The sequence below is a fragment of the Empidonax traillii genome, unplaced genomic scaffold (genome assembly GCF_003031625.1).
Source record: "Empidonax traillii isolate 1590-97213 ecotype Southwest subspecies unplaced genomic scaffold, ASM303162v1 scaffold166:size2381449, whole genome shotgun sequence".
Taxonomy (NCBI): domain Eukaryota; kingdom Metazoa; phylum Chordata; class Aves; order Passeriformes; family Tyrannidae; genus Empidonax; species Empidonax traillii.
This window is the reverse complement of record NW_020955359.1, coordinates 857,943-878,920: the sequence shown is the minus strand read 5'-3', so window position 1 is coordinate 878,920 and position 20,978 is coordinate 857,943. Positions and strand designations below refer to the sequence as shown.

The window sequence follows — 20,978 nt, the reverse complement described above, 5'->3', positions numbered from 1 at the left end:
CGGCAGACACACTCAATGGGCTCCTTTCACCAAAGTGTAAAACTTGGCTGCGAGGCGGCTTTGGAAAGACACACGGCCTTGCTGCTGCACAAAGAAAATTGTTGCTCCTCAGGGAAATAACAAAGTTGGAGCTCTGGTGCCAAATGTTATAGGATGCCGGCACAGCGAGCGTTTGCATTCTGAGGGATCTCTGCCTTGCCATTAACAAGGACTGATTGTGCAGGAGGAAAGCATTTGCCTTCAAGACCTGTTAAGCAGTGAGCAGAATTGCCACTAGAGTTTATTCATTGCCTGATCCTTTTTTTTTTTTCTTAGACACCGTCAGCTGGCATGCTTGGCATCAAATTGGAAGGAATCAGTTTGTGGTAGATTGCTGTAAAGTGATATAATAATCTCCCTGTTCAGTAAAAGTCTGATTTATATGCCAATGTTTTCATCCCAGGATGTACATGTGAAAGGAAAGGGCATTCTAATTGCTTTTACATCCCATGCAGTAAGAAAGTGGATTTTGGAGAAGATAATGCAAAAAGCAAAGTTGCTGAGTAGCTAAAGGTATTTGTAAAGTGTTGAGCATTTTACAAAATACCCTTTTTCGGCTCCTGAGTAGTAGAGCTCTCTTAAAATTGCATCTTTATTTTTTCATCAGAAATCAGGCTCAAGTCTTTCTTACAGCTTTAACAAAGTTATTGAAGGCACAAAGGATATTCTCTGGTGAATTCAGAGGAAGGTTTTCAAAGCTGTTGTGTGATGTAGAATAGGAAGGAAGATAATCCAGTCCATCTGACGTTGTGCGAGAGTATTGGTTAGAAAAACATTGCAGTGTGTCTCCAGGTAGAAAGGGTGTGAACATCTTGAATGCTCAGTTACTACAGATTAATGCTGTGAAATGGATTTGAAATGGAGATTTCCACGTCTCTGGGTGGAGTAAAGGATTGGAACCTCTTAGTGAAGAAGCGTTTTGGGTGTGTCAGAGCAGGGCTGCAGTACATCAGCGTTTGAATGTGCATTTTCCAGTGTTCAGCAAGAGTAATTCTTCCTTTCTTCTGCAGTGCCTTTCTCCCCACACTCTTGCTGAAGCACATTTCAGTGGAGTACTTATAAACTGCATGTTTCAAACCTTATTTTGTGGTATTTTTATCTCTTCATCAGTATCTCTTCATCAGTGAACTCCTCATCTGGATGTTTCGTTACTTCCAGAAAATCGTGGCCAGGGTTGGTAAGAGCCAGACCACCCTGGCCTCTGCTTCTGTCTTGAGGTCTGTCTGCAGGTTTTGGCTCTTAATTACAGTACTCTGAGTCATCTCACTTCAACATTGTAACTCCTTCTTTTTAGGGTTTTATGTATTACTTTCCCTCAGCTAGCAATCAAAAACTCTGAGGCTCATTTCCTTGCTTCCTTTTTCGGAAATGAGTTGTCTTTTTTAGCAGAACTTGAGAAAAAGGCTCATCCATTACTATTTAAAGATCCTGCTTACCACATGTTAAGGAAGGTCATGAAGTTTCTTAACCTTCAGTCCATTAAAACTGCTCTAAAGGGCTATGCATTAATTACATTTTTTTGCTTAGCTTAGTACAATGGTATTTATTGCTTACTGAGAAAGCCCAGCCTTCAGATAATACAAGCCCCATTTCAGGTGCCCAGGACAAGTTTTCTCCTGGTCTTTAATGAATGAATGAATGAAGGGGATGTGTTTAGTTGCTTTCAAAGACACCTGTTTAAAAAAAGCCAGTGATTGCTATTCTGATGATCCTTTCTTTACAAACCTCCTCACCACATCCTCCCAAAGTCAGATCTGCTGACTTGCTCTTTTTTATTCAAATTAAAAACATACCCAACCGGGCCATGCAAATTCTGATCTGATATGTGATATGGCATGAGCAGTGTCAGATCACACATATATACATGACAGGGAATGAGCAGTGCTAGCTCATATGAAGTAGATTTCTGGTTTATTTCCCCTGAAATTTTCAGCTTTATTTTCAATCAAAATAGTAAGAATACATTAAAGGTTTTTTGTTTTAAATGTATTAGTAACCTTTTCAAAACAAATAAAGCCGTTGCCTTAGGAAGAACTGAACACTTTTGATTACATTGGCAGATTTTGCTGTGAAAATTTTGTATTTTAAGTCATTCAGTAGCAAAAAGTTCCTTATTATCTCTGTAAAAATACAGTTACTCTAAGGGGGAGATAATGGTGAAAAACTGCACTATTTTTCAAATACAGGAATCTTGTAATTTCTAGTTTGAGAGGTGTTTGCTATACATTGCCTTTTCTTAAAGGAACTATTGCTTACGGAAGCTACCAACAGAATGAGTGGAGGTATGTTTCCTCTTAGATAAAATTGAATTTCGTATCTGCAGCCCAGCAGTCACCTGTCAGTTGCAGGATAGTTAGAATGAGAAACACCTTCCTTTGATTTCAGTTTTTTTGGTCTGAAACACTTGCATCTTGTATAATATTGCCATTAGCAATGTAATGTTCGGTAAATTATCTGCTCCTGACAGAGCAACGGTGTTTATTTATGCTTTAGATCACTGACGGTATCTTCAAGAAAAGAGATATTGTATGTGTAGCAATTTTGTATATTTTTTTTACTCCTAAGCCTGGATGATCAGTCTGCACTCGTCTCAGAAGTGCTGGGTTTGTTCCAGCAAGTAGGAAACTTTTCCTTATGCTTGCATCTGCAACTTCCCATTACAGTTTCCCAGTAAACAGTTTCCATGTTGATTTACTTTAATATTTCCTGTTAGAAACCGAAGTATGTACTCTTCAGTTTTAGTTAAAAATCAAACAAACAAACAAAACCCACCAAAAAAACCAAACCAACCAAACAAAAACAACCAACCAACCAATGAACCCAAACCCCTCCAAAACTGGTAACTCTCACTTGATCCAGGTGGCCAGGAAAATGCCAGGCCTGTGTTCAGACTCCTCCCAGTTAGCTTCAGTTGTTTTTTAAAGGCAAGTCATGGTTCCTAGGACATTAAAAATACCCACATATTTCTCTGTGAGCATCCCACAACATGTAAGTGTTTGGACACTGAAAATTTTGCATGAAAGCTTAGAATAAATCACTCATCTTGTAGGTCCCTTGAAACAAGACTCATCGTAATCATAACTCACCTAGACCTTTTAAGCCTGACTTTCTGGTAAGCTCCTAGCTTTTCAAAAAGGAAAATCAAACTGTGGGGTAACCCCCATTATGCTGAGATTCAGCCCAAAAAAGGGAGAAATGCTAAACTCACAGCATGAAGCCCCCTGGGAAAGTAGCACTTGCTTGTTTCTTCCCTGGAAGGCACTCAAATACAGATGGCTGTCCATAGAAATCTGTGATAGCCTTATGTGATGAGTTCCTGCTTCCAGGAAATAAAATACAAGGGTTTACTTTTTTTCTGTGTGTTTTGTCCAGAGGGATGGCAGTGCAGGGTAGCACGATCAGTTGTTTCTTTTCATCTGTTATGTGTCAGAAAGAAGAACATGCTCCTGTAGCAGCCTCTTTTCCTGTTAACAGTAGTGCTCTGTTTGGAGTTTGTGGAGTATCAGCCTATGAAATTCTGTCCTCTGGGAGTTTGGGATGAAATGGCTTCATCCATTCTGCCTTAAGTTCTAACCTGAGGTTTTCTGTGTGGCTGAGATGAGGACTCGGGATGTTGGGAAACACTCTGGAGTGAATTTCTGTAAGTCATTCTTCCTGTATTGTCATATTTTTTATTTCCACTGTACTAATTTGCTGTCCCAGATTTTGGCACTGATTGCTGGCAGAAAGTGCACAGGGCCCGTTTTTGTGGCCAGAGGGCACATTGAGTGCCAGAGAAGTGAGTCCTCTACCTTAATGTTCAGTGATATCATCTCAGCGGATGTCTTGGCAATGAAGGAGTTCCTCTCCCAAACAATGATGTGCTGTCTGCATCCCCTCCATCTGCATACTGTTATGAATGCCGTGTGTTTTCCTCCACAAACTGAAAGGAAGTTGTAGTTTCACAAGAACCTACTTGCCTTTCATTCCATAAGGACAAAGATTTGCTTTGTTTTGTTTTCTTGACTGGGTCAGCAATTATATCGTAAAAAGGATATGGCTGCAGTGATTAAAATAAATTAGCCAAGGTGTTTATCAAGCTACTAAAGCCATGAAAGCATACAATTAGTGGTGAAGCAGTAGCAGCAAGTTGGTCTTTCATCTCAATAATGTACAGATTTTTCATTCAGAGAAGTAGAATAGCGAGTTAAATTCTTGAACGTAGGGGTAACTCTATAACAAAAACCTCGAGTGACCAGTGTATTTGTAAAGGTATATATTTGCATAAGCAAACTCTTTCGGTAGTGGAACACTTCTCCCTTTCAGAGGTGATGATGGAAGCTCTTAGCCTGTATGCTGCACAGTTGTAATTAGATGTGCAAATGAGCACTGTCCAGGCTTAGTACCTTACTGCTGGAGTGCTCACAAAGGAGCTTCTTCCTATGGGATGTTCTGCTTACACTGCGTTTCTATTATTCCACAAAGCTACAGCTCTCAAAAATGCAGTCAAGTCAGTAGGAGACAAAAGAGAAATAGATAGAATTTCAGATAGAAATCTAAAGCCAGTTTGAAATGCTTCTTGTGATTGTCCCTCTGTCTCTTGTAACCTGTGCTGTGCAGGAGCTTTGCACCTTAAAGCAGGGTAAAAAGGGGTTTCATTACTGTAGATTCAGGCCAAAGGCGGAGCCCCTGTGGCTAAGTTAAATGCCTATTTTTCTATCAACCATGGCTTTCTCTTACATGGAAGTTATATGCCTTTGTGTCAAAATATGTTGATATCCTCATGGCATGTCTTCTACTCTCAGCATATTGTAGCTCTGATCTCCTTAAGAAATTTTTATATTTATTTAGATGTATTACTACAGGTTTTACAGAGAGCCTGTATCAGAATGTTAATTCAGCCTTCAGCCTCCACAAAACAAGATATTGTAGAGGAAAACCTTTCAGCACTGGGTTCTAGATGCAACAATAGGGTACTTTTTTATATGCTTTTTCAGGCTGCATTCAGAGATGCTAAAAGTGTAGACAGATTTCAAATGATGATTTAATTGTTTACAAGTGAGTGTTTTCTGCAGCATACAAAAGAGATGAACTAATCCCCAAAGGCTTTTTGATATAACTTGAACAGATGATTTCCTGACATTGTTATATATCCTGGTTTAAGGCAATGAATAATTAGCTATTTAAGTTTTAAAAAAATACCTTGAGAACTAGATGTCAGCTGAAAAGCTGTCAGTAAATTTGGAACAGCTTTGCATGTCAAGTTGATTATAGCAATGAATAAAAGGAATTACAGGAAAATGAACCATGCAGTGTGCAGTTTTTAACTTCTGTCTCCCCACAGTTTCTCCTGTCTCGTTCTCCAGATTCTTAGTACGCTTGTGATACTATCAAGCTGAGGAGTTCCCTTTCACAAAATCCTTTCCTGTGGGCAACTCTTTCCTACTATTTACTCCTCTTCGTCAGTGTGCAGTCACTTGAAACTTTACATTCAAGGATTTCCCCCCTCCAGACCCAAGTGCCATTAATAACATCTTTTGTCTGACTCCCTGAAATATGGAAAGCCACTTACTGCACAGCTTCAGTTCGAGGCAACTGCCTGGGATCAGGCAGGCAGCTCAGCTGGGGACAGCAGGCTCTCCTCCCCTGCACATCCAGCAAGATGCCATGTTTATCCTCCAGTAGCAGAGATTATTTTATGTTTTCCAAAGTGGATCAGATGCAACAGAGCAGCTGCTAGGTCTGAGCTGAACTGTTTGCAGGCTTGGTGGGATGGTACACAGTGAATTGCAGTGGGGGAAGCAGTATGGACTGCAGTGATGGGAGTAGAGATACTTTAGGAGGAATTGGGAGACTCATATCACTTGAGCAGTTGTCACTGTGGCATCTGAAGGCCAGTGCAGAATGGAGCTGCTGTAGGGCCATCTGGATGTCAGCTGCTGTCTGCCAACACAGAATACCTGTCTGATATGTTGCAGTGGCAGATTTTGCCTTTCTGACTTCATCTTGACTGTAGTGAGCCAAAGAAGTGCTGGAAACCTGTTCCAAAAGAGAGAGGGAGCGTCTGCTGGCAGAGGCAGATGTGCTGTGGATGAAGAGATGGCTTATGGAAACTAGACTGGAGATGGTCTGACAGCAGTGGTACACAGAAGAAGGGTTTGGGTGGAAGGAGGAGAATGAAAACCTGGAAATTAAGGATGGCTATGAGAGGTTCCTCACTGACTGCTTCCCATTCCAGCAGTGAGCAGCAGTGCCTTTGCTTTTCACTGCATCTTTCTGTAACCCTTTGTTTTGCCTGTGACTGTTTCTTGCCATATCATTTAAATGGGTGATGTAGAGCGAGGTTTGTTTAAGAATGCTTTAAAATCACCAGGATTGGGAATTAATAAAGAGCATGTCCAATTTTAGTACACCCATGTCGGTGTCAGTTGGTCCTATTGGAAATAAACTATTGTTTGGGGCTGCAGTAATTTTCCTACTGATGCAGCATAAATACAGTGGCAGTGTACACCAGCACAGCAATACAAAGGCAAGCTCCTACAGTGTATTACTAAGTACTTGGCTGTTTATGAGGGGCTTAATGGCATCACATGAATGGATTGGTAGCTAAATGAAGGATTGACGAAGCTAATCTCTGTGAGAATCCTCTTTAATGAGTTAATGAGGTGTTCTTATGGGCTCCCTGCACACACAGATGCTAATAAGAGTTTTTCCAACTTACCAAGTGATGAAACTTGGATCTGCATCCAGGCTGATAATAAAAATGATGGATAGGTTCTGTTATTTGGGAAAAATATCTTTTAGTTCTGGCATGAAAACTGCAGAAGGGAGCCAAAACTGCTGTTCTACCTGCATATTCTTTATCTTTTATTGTAGCTTAATGATTAAACTCAGTGTCTAGTGCTAAACCCTCAGTACTTCCAAAGCTGAAAATCAGCAGGTGTACTTCAAGAATAAATTATTTATTTCATCCTTTAGAGATCAGTGTTACCAAATTCAGTGTAGAAAAAAATAATTCAAAATTTCTCAAACCGGTTTTTGTTTGGGTTTTTTTGTTTGCTTGTTTTTGTTGTTGGGTTTTGTTTGGTTGTTTTTGAGTTTTGTTTTTGTTGTGGTGTTGGTTGGTTTGTTTGGGTTTTTTTGGTTTTGTTTTCTTTCCTCCTCCCCGCTCTTAAAGATTGGAATGTAGTAAGTTTATGCAGAGGAAGTGTCCAGTCCTAAATTGATTCATCAAGGACTTTAATCCATAAAACCACAATTTTTGAAATTAGACTGGGGAAATGAGGAAAACACATCTAGGTGGGTTTTAGGGCTTTGTGTTATTTGTAGCAGTGGGATTTTTTTTTAAATTCTTTTTTCCTGGCTGTGTTTCAGCAGGAGGTCTCAGCCTTGTTCCTGTCAGTGGACTCCTGCACACCCAACACCTGCCAAGGGCTGCATTGCTGCCACACGTCTTGTTTGACTCCGGGGAAAGGGAAACGTGTTTATTTTTGGGGTGGGCAGTGGCAGGGAGGAGATGTGCACTGTGTGGGGCTGTGGTTGGGTGAGGGGGATGGATGACAGGCAGCTGTGGCTGGAGTGTGTCTGATCTGCCTGCCAAGGATCTGGGGACAGTATCCTGATGCTGGACATGTCCTCTTCACCTTACGGCAGGCTTGCACCTGTCAGACACAATCTAGCTTTAATGCAATCATCAGATGTCGTGGCGTGCTCTTTAATCCTTGTTCCAGGTCATTAATGAGTTTGTTCAATATGACCTCCCCTCAGCTCAATACAGTGCCGTTTATCATTATCATTTGTTTACAGTCCTGCAGCCAGTTCTCAATTCCAGTGCCGTGCTTGCCCCTTCCCCAGTCTTTTTGAATTAATTTTTCAATTAGGATTTCGTGAGACACAGATGCTGTCCTAAAATCCAGAAAATATGACCTCCACTGTGTTCCTTTAATCCACTCTCTCTGTAACTCTATCAAAGAACAAATAAAGCAATTAAATTTGTCTGGCAGGCTTTTTTTCTGTATAAAGCTATACAGGCTGCTTCTCTTTCTATTACCCTCAAGATTTTTAGCTGGATTTTCTTAACAAAGCTGACTTATCCTTATCTTTTTCTTTTTTTTTTCTTTTCCCTTTCCCTCTTAAAAGACCTAAGGCTGTGTTCCCAGCCTCTTGGTGTCCTCAGTTTATTCTTTTGAAAGATCCTGCGGGATCTTTCCATCCCTGGGAACAGCGGGATGGAAAGGCTCAGGACATGACCCTGGCTCTGTGCCAGGCCATGCCCCTCTCGGGAAGGGCCCTGGGTGGTTGCAGAAGGGTTCAGGATGGCGAAGAGCTGAAGCTGCTGCTCTTGGATGACTCCACAGCCGTGCTTTGCTCTGCCTTGAGAGCGGGGATAGCGTGGGTGTCTTTTCCTGTGTGCAGTGCAAAATCTGGTGAAAATATGCTCGCTTTTTGTTGTTACTGTCGCTGGGGTTATGCCAACACCACTTAAGCTGGCCCACCACTGTATCTCTCTCTTTTCTTGGTGCTTTGATACAGATTTCCAGCTCTATTACCTGTGATAGCTACAAGTGAAACTCACAGCCCTTGTGCCGACTGGCTGACTTGTGTTTGCATCATAGCAGTGCCTGACTCAGCTTTGAAGCTGGCCATGCCTGGAGTCTGTTCTCTTGAGCTATTCCTTGAACTTTTGAATGTGTTCCTTTCTTGTGGTAACTTACTTGTCTGGAAACTTTAAATAAGCCCGATCTTTGAATTCAGTCACAGCCTTCCTGCTGATTTTTTTTATACGGTGTCCTGCTTCATGTAATATTCAAGCAGATTGTTCTCGTCACAGATGATGACTGGAGCAGTTGTCAGCCAGGACGTTTTTTTCCTTTAAATGCAGTGCTTATACACTGAACTGAATTAACGTCTCCTTCCATGTGCTTTTTTTATGTGGCTTTTTAAGACACTTGTTTACTCTATAGACTCCTCTAGCTCTATTAAAGTGTTGCATAAGCACATGTATAATTTTTCTCTTTTGCCCTTCCATCCCAAGAACTACAAATAATCCACATCCATAGTGTAATTATACTCAAAATCATACCCAGGCTGTACCTCTTGAGGTGCCCTCTTGGAGGCTTCCATAACAGCATCTGCTGGGGGAAGAAGTGGGCATGAAACTGCAGTTCACAGCAGCGAGGAGTGGTGGGGTTTTCAGAGGTGAGGTGAGGCATGGGAGGAAAAGATCTTTTTCAGTATCATCCAGTACACTTTGCTATCTCTAAACAGCCCAATTATATTCATCCATTAGAGTAGCATTCCTTGTCTTTTTACACATTTGCATTTCATGCTGAAATGAATTCACTGCCTGAAACAAACTGTGCAGTTTGTTGGGACAACTGAGCAATGCAGCAAAGCCGTTGCTCCTGCCAGCTCTTCATAAATTATTAAGGAAAGCAGGACAGCTGACCCTTGCTCTGAGTCAGTCAGATCATCATTCTTGAGCACAGATTCAGAAAGTGGTTTTAGAGCATCTGTACTGTAGTAAGGTGTCAAGGCTGAAAGATAAGTCTGCCCGGAGTTAATAAGTTAAAACATTAACTGTCTTTCGATTGTACTTGTGAGACAGCGTGTCTGGCCTGGGGAGCCAACTTATTCAAAATGTCAAAGCAGTACCTGGACAGTAGCATCTCTGTGGTCAGACATATTTTACAGACATCTGGGAAAGCTCCCTGGTGCTATCTGCATCTGCTGTTTTTGGGCTGAATTTATGGCCCTGGTTGAGTTCAGGGGTCTGTGTTGAGCTGGTAAGAAAAGATACTTTTCAGGTGGTAAAACCTACGAAAGAGGGATAGTTTCAGCTTAATTTTTGACTGGAACAGTATTTAATAGACAGAAGATTCAGTTTGGGGCTTACATGTTTGGTAAGATGGTATGGATTTATTTTGGGTAGTGGTTTTTAGGGAGGTATTTGGGAGTTCAGGGCTATTTCTGGACACTGACTGTTATTGCTAGCTAAGGAATAGTAGGTTTTGCTGTAGTTCAGGTTCTATAAATGACTATAGTCCTCTGTAAAGCTCCTGCAGACAAGAAAACAGATTTATCTTTGTGGAAAAGCTTAGATTTAACTGAGCTGCTCTTCAACTGCTGGATAAGCATGCGATTGTTCATTTGGGAGAAGACACATGTGCTGTGCTGAAGTCCTACGCGGTCCCTCAGCTTTTTGGCTTTGAAGGAGCTACACTGATTTATTCTACTAGCCAAGGATTAGAGCAGTTTTTACCAAAGCCATCAGCTGCTAGAGAGACTGCAGTTGCTTCTGGTGGTGAAATATCCAGTCAGTGTGCAGGAGACACTGGGCAGGTCAGCTTTTTGACCTGACTTTTCTGTTCTACTCGTTGATATGTACCTGACCAAACTATATCAAGGTAGTTAAAGACTAAGTAGCTGTGCAAAGATTTTTCAAGTCTTGCTGACTTGTTTCAAGTTGAGAAAACTTAAAGTGCCATCTTTTTGTACAGCCTGTGCTGTGGTGGAGTAGAAATGACCTGGCAGCTCAGGCCTCTTCACATTTCCAGTACTGTTATCCCAGGCTTAATTTCCAAATACTTTCTAATGCCTTTTCTTTCACGTGGAAGAACTTTCCCAGTATGTCAGAGAGCTTGCCCTCCTTGCCACACTCAAGTAGGTGCTGCTGAAGTTATTCAGAAGTGTGCTATTTTTGTTCTCAGTAACTTGGGTTCTCTTGATCCCTCTGTAATCCACACAGAGCTCCCAATGCACTTGAAAATGGACTGGGGACAAAAGCTGTAAATATTTGGGGGGGTCTCGATCTCAGATTTTGCTGTTTTGTCTTGAATTTTTGTATTGCAAATGGTATCTCTGCAGAGTTTGTATTTTTCATATTTTTGCTGCATGTGCTCTTTTCCCCTTTTTAGTAGGTATATTTCAATTTTTTTTCTTCCACCCGCTCTCCAGCCTTAGTTGATCAATGTCTTCTTCTTCTAAAGGATTACAGGATAAGGGATGTATTTATGTACATTGATTTATACACTCTTGCTTCTTCCTAATACTTTCTACCTGAGACACTCTCCTAGGTGTGCTGCGGGTAAGGATGGTGAGAATAGCTCAAAGCATGCAGAGTAGCAGCAGGAAAACTGAAATAGTTGCCATCTCAGAAACACAGTGACTCACTGCTGAGTGCTGCAGTGGATGGCTGTGAAATCTTCAGAAGGGATAGTCAAGGGGGGACAGCTGGTGAGGTAGCAGTGTATGTTAGGGAGTGTTTTGATTGTCTAGAGCCTGTATTGTATAATTAAGGGTGTCGACCAAGATAGTAGTTTTATGAACCTGATCATAAAATTCTGTGTCTTAAATGTTAGTGGATGTTCCTGGCTTAAGATGCCATCCCATTTTAGCTTCTCAGCAAACCAGATGAGGAAATGATCTCGTGTAAATATATTTTCCCCCAGTGGTTTGGTTTTGGTTAGGATCAGTTCTGCAATTTGGCCGCACAAACACTTCATTTGTCAAAATTAAGGGCTGGCACAGGCCACATGGGCTCATGTTGCTACTGAGGAACAGGTTTGTTAAGCTGTGTACCAGTGAGGCTATTAGAAGTGCGGGCACTAATTGCAGCTCAGTGGTTTGGAGCAGCCTCTGCACATTCTGGCATCCTGAGAACTCGCAGGAGCTGCAGGACCACCCCACACATTCGAGCAGGGCTGCTCCACCTCCATCGTGGCCACATCTTGTCACTGGCACTAGTTCAGAGAGGAGCCCCTGGAAGGTGTCTGCATCCTGGCTTCACTGTGTGAGTTCTCCCCTCTCCTGGGGCTTCATATCTGTCCATGCCACACATGGGACTGAGAGCAGGGCTGAGACTGGGCTGGGGTCTGTGTGGACACAGCAGGATGTGGCTTTCAGGCAGTCGGGAAGCAGCTGCTGTCCTGTCCCAACACTGCACAACCAGCAGTGGAACTGTGCTGTCCTGGGTTACTGGGTGGCACAAGTCCTTGCAGAGGCAGGAAGGGAGCCAGCAAGCAGGGCTCAGCCTGGCCCTGCTGCTTGTCCTGGGGTGTTGCTTCATGCTCCCTACATCTTCCGATGCTCCTGCTCCTTGGAAGCTTTTGTCATTGCATGCGTGCTCCATCTGCCCTCTGCTCCAGTCTACCTCTTCAGGGGACAAGATAAGTGTCTGTGTCTCTTTGTGATGTGAAAATTCAGGTATGTGGCTTTCAGAGAAGACAGGCTGGCTGCTCCTTTTCTGCACCATTAGTTTGTGTAAGGTGAAGTTATATGTGCTTTGGGCTTGGCCTCTGACACTGCTTGCCTAGAGCTGGCTGCACTGGCTGGAATCCTGTCTTCACTAAATGTTTGTTTCCAGACCATTGCAGCTGTGCTAAGTGGTGGAAAAATTGGTATATTGATAGCACAGTAATTTCTTCCTGAGAACCACTATTCATTTGAACAGTGTTAGTCAGGGGAAAAAATGGTGCAAATGTGCTCATTTCTAGTCTTGACATTTTAAGATCAGTCTTTCATTGAATAATTGTTCTTAATGCATCGTAGGAAAGATTCTCTATAATACTTTTCCTTTCTTCTAGCTGCCTTATGGAGGAAAAAGTGAAATAATAGCTTTTACACCTGTGTACTAGACCCTCCTGGATGTGTGTTAAGATGGCCAGCAGAAATAATAAAATTATTACTTACGTGACCTGTCATGACAAGCTGATATGTCTATGGAATTGGTGTCTTTTCTTGAAAGGATCCTTTGCAGAGCAGTTCCAGTGAGGCACTTGGATACATTAGTACTAGCAAGCCCTTTCTATCTTCTCGTGCAAACATTATTATGGAGCCTTTGAAGTTATCCTAAGACACAACAACAAAATTTGGCCTCGTGCCAGGCAGACCACTCTGGAAATGCTCACCCTTCACAGATGTTGGTGCAGCTTCTGGTGGTGGGCAGTGTGATAAAAATCAGATCTGCAAGAGCATTTTTTGAGCGACTTCAGAGCTTCCTGTCCCCTGCCCAGCAGCTCCTGTCCAGGCTCACCCGGCTCGCAGGAGCACTACCAGGAAGTCACTCACTCTTCCTCACATAACTCAGCATGTGATAGCTGGTGGTGTAGAGGTGGCTGTTAGTGTGACTTGTGTCTGAGGGTTACCATTAAGGTTACTGAACACTTCCTGCAATAGGATGCTGGGTTTTGTTGCAGGGACATGTCTGAAGGGGAACTCTGTGTGTTGGTGCTCCAGGGCACTTGTGCCATCTCCATCCTTACCAGGCATGGCAGGTTATCTGGCTTGTGTTCCCTCTCTCTAGTGGAGAGATGGCAGAAAGATGGGGAAGTGACAGTCCAGGCAGTCCCTTCCAGTCCTGTTGGTGTTGTTAGGTTTTTTTTTTGTTTCTGTGAATATACACAGGTTTACAGCCAAGTTTGAGTGTAGGATAAAAACCACAGGCTGGCAGGCTAACAACCCCCTGAGTCATAAAATGAGTCAGCAGAAGAGACGAAGCCACAGTGCCCTGGGATAGCTGTAACCCTCAACTGCAAATTGTACAAACAGCCCTGCCCACACAGGGAGCTGCTGTTATGTGGTCCTGCCTTGCAGGCAACAGAGCAATTGAAGAGGACGTGTAAAATGTCACTTTTAGGGGAATGTTTTGTGTTGTTGTCTGAAACTGTGGTTTCGTGGGAAGAAGTATTTGGTGGTGATGCTGGCATTTGTTACTGCTACTTGCTTTCTTACCCTGTTCCTAACTGTTGGTTCTTCCTTCGTATCCTCCCCCTCCTGGCTTTGCTGGCCACCTCTCTGCTGTGCCAGCACAGCTCTCTTTGCCCTGTGTCGTGAGCTGAGTGAAAGAACTGATTCAGTTGTAAAGCGACACAAAACAAATAAATAAAACTAAAAAAGAACTTCTCAAGCTGGTTTGGTTCTCCTGGGTGTCTCAGGGTCCAGCTGCACAAGAGGTGGAAAAACTGCTGCGGTGTGATGCTGAAGTTCTGGGGTGAGGGCACCTGTGACTGGTGAGAAATATAGCTCATCAAGTATAAAAAAGCTTTTCACATTCCTGCCATGCTGGTCAAAGCTGAGCAGAGCTGCACGGGCGCAGTCCTGGAAGGGGTGGCGAGCAGGTTTGTCTTCAGGAACGAGTCCAATGTAGCCAACAGCACTCTGCTGAGTCTAAGCACTGGGCTTTCCTGCAGTCAGGCTCAGATCATGTGTGATTAGATTGAGGCATAGATTGAGTTACCATGTTCAAACCTGATGTCTCTTGAAACTGTGCAAGAAAACCATTTTTTGTGGCATGGGAGAAAGACATGTCTTGTGGTCAAGGTTTGGAGGTTTCTCTTATATTTCTCATATGACTTAGGAATAGTTGGTTTATTCATCTGTGCCTCAGTTCCTCTGAGTCTTCATATCCTTTAGTTTTGTTTTGGGAAGGTTGCAATGTCTGTGAAAACATCGGTTTCTTTCCTGTATGGGAGTGAGACATTAACACTTTATGAAACCCACAGTAACCAAAACCCAGACCAGAGCTGCTGTTGTCAGTGTCACCTTTCAGTAGTAAACAGAGTCTTATCCTGATCAATCTTTAAAGGTAATTAATGTGTCGTGCTGTTAATACAGCACTGCCATACTGTTCACACTCCAATTCCACTACAGATCTCATCTGATCACAAGCACTGGAGATTAATGATTCATAGCACTTGAAAAATGGCAGTCTGAAATTTCAGATGGGATGATTGCTGACATCCCCGGAGTTTAAGTATCACAGCTCTTGTGTCAGACTGTTGAAAACTGGTAGAACTTAAGAGGAACATACACAGACCAAGCAAAACTTGGCTCAGAATGGTGCCACTTGTTCTGCTCTTTGTTCCTAAGCATTTCTGTGTAGACGAGGACGAGTGATAATTTTGCTCTCTGCCTCAGACCTTTCATTAGCAGTTAATCAATGAGACCAGGCAGATTGGGCAAAGCACAGAGGTTGTACCTTAAAAGTGTGTACCTTCATCTCTCACAGGTGGGCTATTCCTGTGCACATGGTCATCCATAACCATGCATCAGGCCATGCACACGAGCTGGAGGAGTTTTTTGTAGTTGAAAACTGAATTTGACTGTGTTTATCTCCTCCCTCCTTCACCCTTCTCAGCTTCCTATTGCCTTACTTAAAGTGGAGAATTGGGTTGCATTCTCTGCAGTTGTGGCTCTGAGAGCTGTCCTGAGTGTGGTACCTGTAACTGCGTGAGTGAAGCAGAAAAGTAGCTTGATAGGCCCATGCTGATCCATCACGATCACAGTGGTGAAATAATGCCATTCAAAACATGGTTTGTATTTACAAATTTCTTTAGTCTGGAAAGCTTTTGAAAGTAGAAATTACCTTAAGAAATCTTTTCTGTTCAGCAAGTATTGGACTTTGTTTACCTGGCTTTTAAATAGTCTGAAGACTTATCTTTTACAGGAATGCCCTAATCTTTCCAGGATGTTTTATACATACAGTAGCTACTTCCTCTTATAGAAATACTGTCATTTGGAAGTGAACAGTACATGTTGAAAAAGCTTTTGTCTGCAGTCAAATTGGCATCGACTGAGAAAATCCAGATGATCTCCCAAAGGGGAGCCTGTGCAGCTGGGCTGTTCTTTGTAACAGTAGTATTTTGCTTTTTTATTTAAACATGTTTTGTATTCTATCTGACATACACACCTGCCAGTATTGTGATCTTCCTGCTATGATAGAAATGTGAGTGGGGCAGTGCAGGACAATGTTGTGACCAAACTAGCATTGCTTGGAGTCCAGCTGCAAAACAGATGAGTTTATCCCTGCTAAGTCTGGTAGAGAAATGCTGTGAGTGCTGCCATCATTTGTTTAATATAAGGCCACCCAGGGATGAGAGTCCTCTTACCTCATCTCTCACCTTCAGATAATTCTCCCCCCTCCAAGCTTAGCTGATGACGTGATATTGGGATTTTTTTTTTAATTGGGTTTCTTTCCAGTCTTGATACCATTTGGCTGGCTGTCAATTAGTATCTACTACATCTGTGTCATAATGGTCCTCTGGTGTTAAGTGTAATCTTTCATCAGCCTGTTGTAAGTTAGCAGTGGGACAGAGGTAATCATGGACTTTTTCACCTAGGCACAGTGTGGTCCCTGGTCCATAACTTGCTGAGTGGAGGAAATGTGTATAAAAGGTTTCAAGGCAAATTTCCTCCTTAACTTTTTTTTTTCCTCTGGGTTAATAGCTTGTTTCTTCATTAGTATACTTATGTTGATTATTTTTAAAAAAGCTGCTTTATAGGCATAATTAAAAGTAAGAGAAATATATAGTTTCTTGGAGGAAAGCCAGATTTTTTCATTCCATTCTGTGATTTAGCCCAAGTGAGAATCAGAATGACTCAAAACTCAAAATTAATCTCAGGAGCCTGATAATCTGATAGACAAGAATTTACTAAACTAAAAGTTTAGACAGATGTGATGGATTTAAGAGAAAGCACCAGTGACCTGGTTCCACTCTGTTAGGCTTTCCAATTAAATAGGATGTAGAAAGTGAGACCTTGCAGAGGTCCTGGACCAGCAGGACTGAGGTTTTAAATGTCCCTTATGCTTTAAAAGATGTTTCTTTAAAGATTTTGCTTGAGTGCTAATTCTGGAACACTAATGATGGAGTCTCCTGTAGGGATGTTATCACTTTCTAACCTTTTAATTAAGAGGCTAAATAGACGATTTTTGTGCTTTTGTGTTTAGAAGCTCTTTAATGAGGTTATGAATCCTCTGGCCGAGCTAAGTTAAGAGTTCAGGCTTTGACACCAAGGAAGATGCCAGACTGCAGGAAGTTCACAGTGCACTTGCATTATAATGAGCAGAACTGGGAGAGACATTTATCAGGATAAAATTTTAGTGGAAAACAAAATAACCACAGGTAACTGTAGCTGTTGGGAGGAAAAATTTTGCCAGGGATGTGGCCAATCCTTTCATCATCAAGTCCTGATCAACTCTCTGAAAAGGTTCTAATGCCTTGAAATTACAAGAGCACCAGTCAAATATTAATCTCATCTAAAACCAGTCAATTGTACTCTAAGAGAGAAATGTAAAAGAGGATTAAATCAAAGATGCAAGGGCCTGCATGTGGCCTTGAGCTGTTCTCTAATATATCTCTGTTACACTCTTGTTACTTACACTTCTTTTGCTCATCCAAATATTGTAGACGTTCTGTAATTTCTTTGTGATTTCCAGATGTCTGGAAAAGTGGTAACTCTTAAAAGAAAACACACACAAAAAAATCCTGCCATCCTTGTTCAAGCAAGTGTTTTTGTTCCTAATATCGCTGCTTTGGACCAGTAACAGCTCAGAAGACCCTCCTTTCCACTATTCCAGAGTAATGGCTATTTCTGTCTGCTCTCTTTGTAGATGGAACCTCCTAGTCCCTACACCAGCTTGGAGACTCAGGTTAGTACTACCTCCCATCCCACTGCTTTCTTACAAGGGATATTCTGAAAGAGAGGGCTGGGCTGGTGTTGCCCTCCATAAATATGATATTCAACCCTGTTGGTGTCCCTGGAGAAGGTGCAGCTGTAGGAACTGTAGGCATAGCTCCCGACATGACTGACTGGGCAAGGAGAGAACCAGGCTCTCCGCAGGAAACAGTAGATACAGCTGGACATCAACAGAATTGACTTTTATAAATCAGAAGAGAGGATGCAGCCCTTAAGGCAGTGTGAGCATCCTTTCATGGGATTCTCATTTCTTTTTGTATACTGCATTTCCTAGCTGTTTTTCTGATTCCTGCTGCTTGTGTGTTACTCTCAAATACTGTTGTGCTGCTGATTTTTTCTTTAGACGTTACAATGAGCGGTAATGAATCTGTGGAGCTGCCTGGCACTAGAAGGTCAAAGTGACAGAAGGGATTTTACAAAGTCACTGATGCTTTGATTTGTGTTTTCTAACAAGGCAGCATCATTGATTTTCATTCTTGCTGATCTTTGGGAGACAGCAAAGGCAATGGTACTTGCATACTGAAGATGAGTGTTTATTCAGAACACATTTCCAATGCCCCTTAGTGACTGCATAAATATTTCTACCTTTGTCTTCTGCTGGCCTTTCTCTGGGGAAAGCTTTTGACTGTTTTGTTATTTGTTTCAACAAGACTACTACATCTATTTTATGGACCTCACTCCTGAGGCAAGCCTTTGTGAGTCAAAACTGGCAAGAAAGGATCACACGAAGTTTGTTATACACAGTGGCATTATAAAATGGTATCAAAACACAGAGTACACAATAAAATACTGATCTGTGCATGATGTAGAGCTACAGATACACAGTAATAATGAAGACTTATTTTACTATTGACTTAAAAGAGTGTAAGAACATGACTTGGTGCCAGTGAAGGTACTAGGGGGGAACGCACAAGTGAGTATGAGCAAGAGACCTCGTTTGAAGGAGAGGGGAGTGACAATGAGATCATCAGCTCCAGCTGCTGCATTTTATGCTGAGGTGATGCCTTCAGCCCCAGCATAGGATTTCCTTGCCCTGCCCTGCCAGTCTGCATCTTCCCTTCTGTTTGCTGCGAAAAAGCACTATGAGAAAAATAACATCAGCAGCTTTAACATTTTACAGACTTGAACAGGATATTAACTCTTACACTTAGTAAAGAATCTCCAATTTTGCAGAAGTTTCCTGCATGCTTTATTCCTTTCCTTTTTTCTTTGGGGACAGATGGGAGCAGAGAGTTGCACTGCATTCCTTTGAGTAGACTGGTGAGCAACTTCTCTGCTTTGGTGGTTTCCTGCACAATCTTGGGATGAATCAGCTCATTTGAGAGTTTTTCTGCACTGCCCTCTGGTTTCCTGTCTCGGCTTGGTTTGGTTGGTATTTTGAATGTTGACATTTCAAACCCATGCTGTGTTCTGGAGGCCTTCTCATGAATTTTTCATATAATTTCCCCTCCTTTCTCTAGTCTTTCAATCAGCTGTACGGCTGTTGAAGATTTTACAGATATGGCTGCAAGTGACCTTCTAAGGAGAGAATGGATACTCTTCCAACCTGCTCAGCTTCAGCAGATCTCTTTGAACTCCCTTATACAGATATATTTTGGTTTCTGTGTAAGTGAACAGAAGAAAGCGTTGACTTGAGAGCTAAGCAAGTCTCCTCACTGATATTTTTCAAGGGAAAAGACAATTTCTGAAAAAGCAAAGAAACATTTAGCACAATTCCCTCTTATTCTTCTCTCTTTTAGAGGCACATCAAAGTAGTTCGTTCAAATTAGACCTGCTAAATCACATTACTTGTGGTAATCAAAAAAGAGTATATAGGGGATAAGTCTGATTTATCCTCACCTCTGTTGGGACAGTGTGTCAAAAGATGATAAAGTCAGATAGTTCCTATTCTTCCTGTTCATTTTTTTTTCCAAGTGTGTTGCAAATGATATTCATCTAGGGTGAAACCCAGAAACTTGGTCTTTACTGTACTAGAAAAAATATTTTGAAACAAAGCTGCTATTTCCTATCTCTGAATCTCACTGTATACTAATACCAAAAGCAGATACCCCTGAGCAGCCTTGAGGTGTTGGATAAGGTCACATTGTCAGGATTCTTTTGGAGGGTTCAGGTGTGTTTGCCTGCACTGTCATGCAAAGAGAAGCTGAGCATACTCAGCAATGAAGAAAACAAAGAGAAAATTAGAGCTGTTTTCAGCAGTCGAGATGGTTGTACATTACAGCTGTGACTGTGTTTTGTGACTCCTTTTCTCATGATTTCAGAACTTATTTCCATTAATGAGATTGTGGCTGTCTCCCTCTCGCACTTCCCATCCTTCATTTTTTTTCACAGAAATACCAGGAGCCAAAGAATGGCTTTGGCAGAAGTTAGCCCAGAGATAAATTTTGGCCTGGTTTTTCATTCCCTTGGACAAATGGAGTTTGGTATGGTCTCTGGGTTAGAGAGACCATTATTGGTCTTCTTGTAGCTTTGAGACCATCCAGAGCTCGCTAAACATCCCTCTTCTTGCTTAATTAAGCCTGAACTACACCTCCTATTCTCTGGATGTCAGCTGTGGGTTGTTTTTTTTTTTTGTTCCCAGAAGTATTCCTGAGCTGTCCAGTGGGTTGTCTGTGCTTTCTTAATGCTCATTTGAGACAATATTGTTGTCCTTTCCATAAACAGGCAGGTTTCTAATTGTCCCTAAGTCCATTCAAGCGTGATGGAGCTTCAGAGTGTTCTTAAGCAGTTATCTTTAATTATGAATATTTTTAACAGTGCACCCACCAAAACCTTATGCTCCCAAGCTGTGATCTTAAAAAGTTAGGGGAATTGTGATATTTCCCAGCAGTGCCCTTTTAATTTGCACAGCATTCAAAATGCTTACCAGCAATAGCTAAGTTTGGTGATGGAAAGAAAATTTAGTGCTGTGCTTGCCTGTTTTTATTGTATAGGGCAAAATGGCAGAAGATATATAACTTCTGTTAATTATAATCAATTGCCCTCAGAACCAAATGGTTCATTCTGACCCTGTCCCTGCTGTACAGTGAAGCTGTTCTCTGCACTTCAAATGACATCACGGAACAGGAAAATTCTTGATTTTTCCATAATGACGGTAATGGAGATAAGGGATAAAAGGTTAGTATTTGATAACATGAAGTCTGTCTGATTGCTTAAATAAAGCTCTAAATGCAGATCTATTCTGATAATAAATAGACAATTTTACTAAGAAACAGAAATATTCAGAGACTAATTGAATCCATGGGTATCTATTGCCATTCTTTAAGTGCAATAAATCTAGAAGTTGTTCTGATAAATATATCTAGGAATAAAGAACTACTTCATATCTCACCAATTGCAAATAGAATATATATTTGTGACAGTTGAGATATTGAAGTGAGGGGCTGTTAAGAATTTTACTGCTGTTTTCCCTTCTCCTGTGAGTCACTTGCTGTCAGAACAGCAAGATAGGAGGAACTCACCTCTTATTTCCCAGTCAATTGCTA

General features: G+C 41.8%; 1 protein-coding gene across 2 annotated transcripts in view; it reads left to right on the top strand.

Moving 5' to 3' along the window:
• The window catches only part of XYLT1 (xylosyltransferase 1), a 168,399-nt gene that overhangs the window by 30,950 nt on the left and 116,471 nt on the right, over positions 1-20,978 (top strand). The window contains exon 1 of one of the 2 annotated variants that reach the window (XM_027885463.1): positions 17,412-17,446. The exons of the other annotated variant lie outside the window; for it this stretch is intronic. The gene's annotated coding sequence lies outside the window, so the exon portion shown is untranslated. Of the gene's footprint in view, positions 1-17,411; positions 17,447-20,978 lie in introns of those variants that run through there. 2 annotated transcript variants of the gene reach the window in all.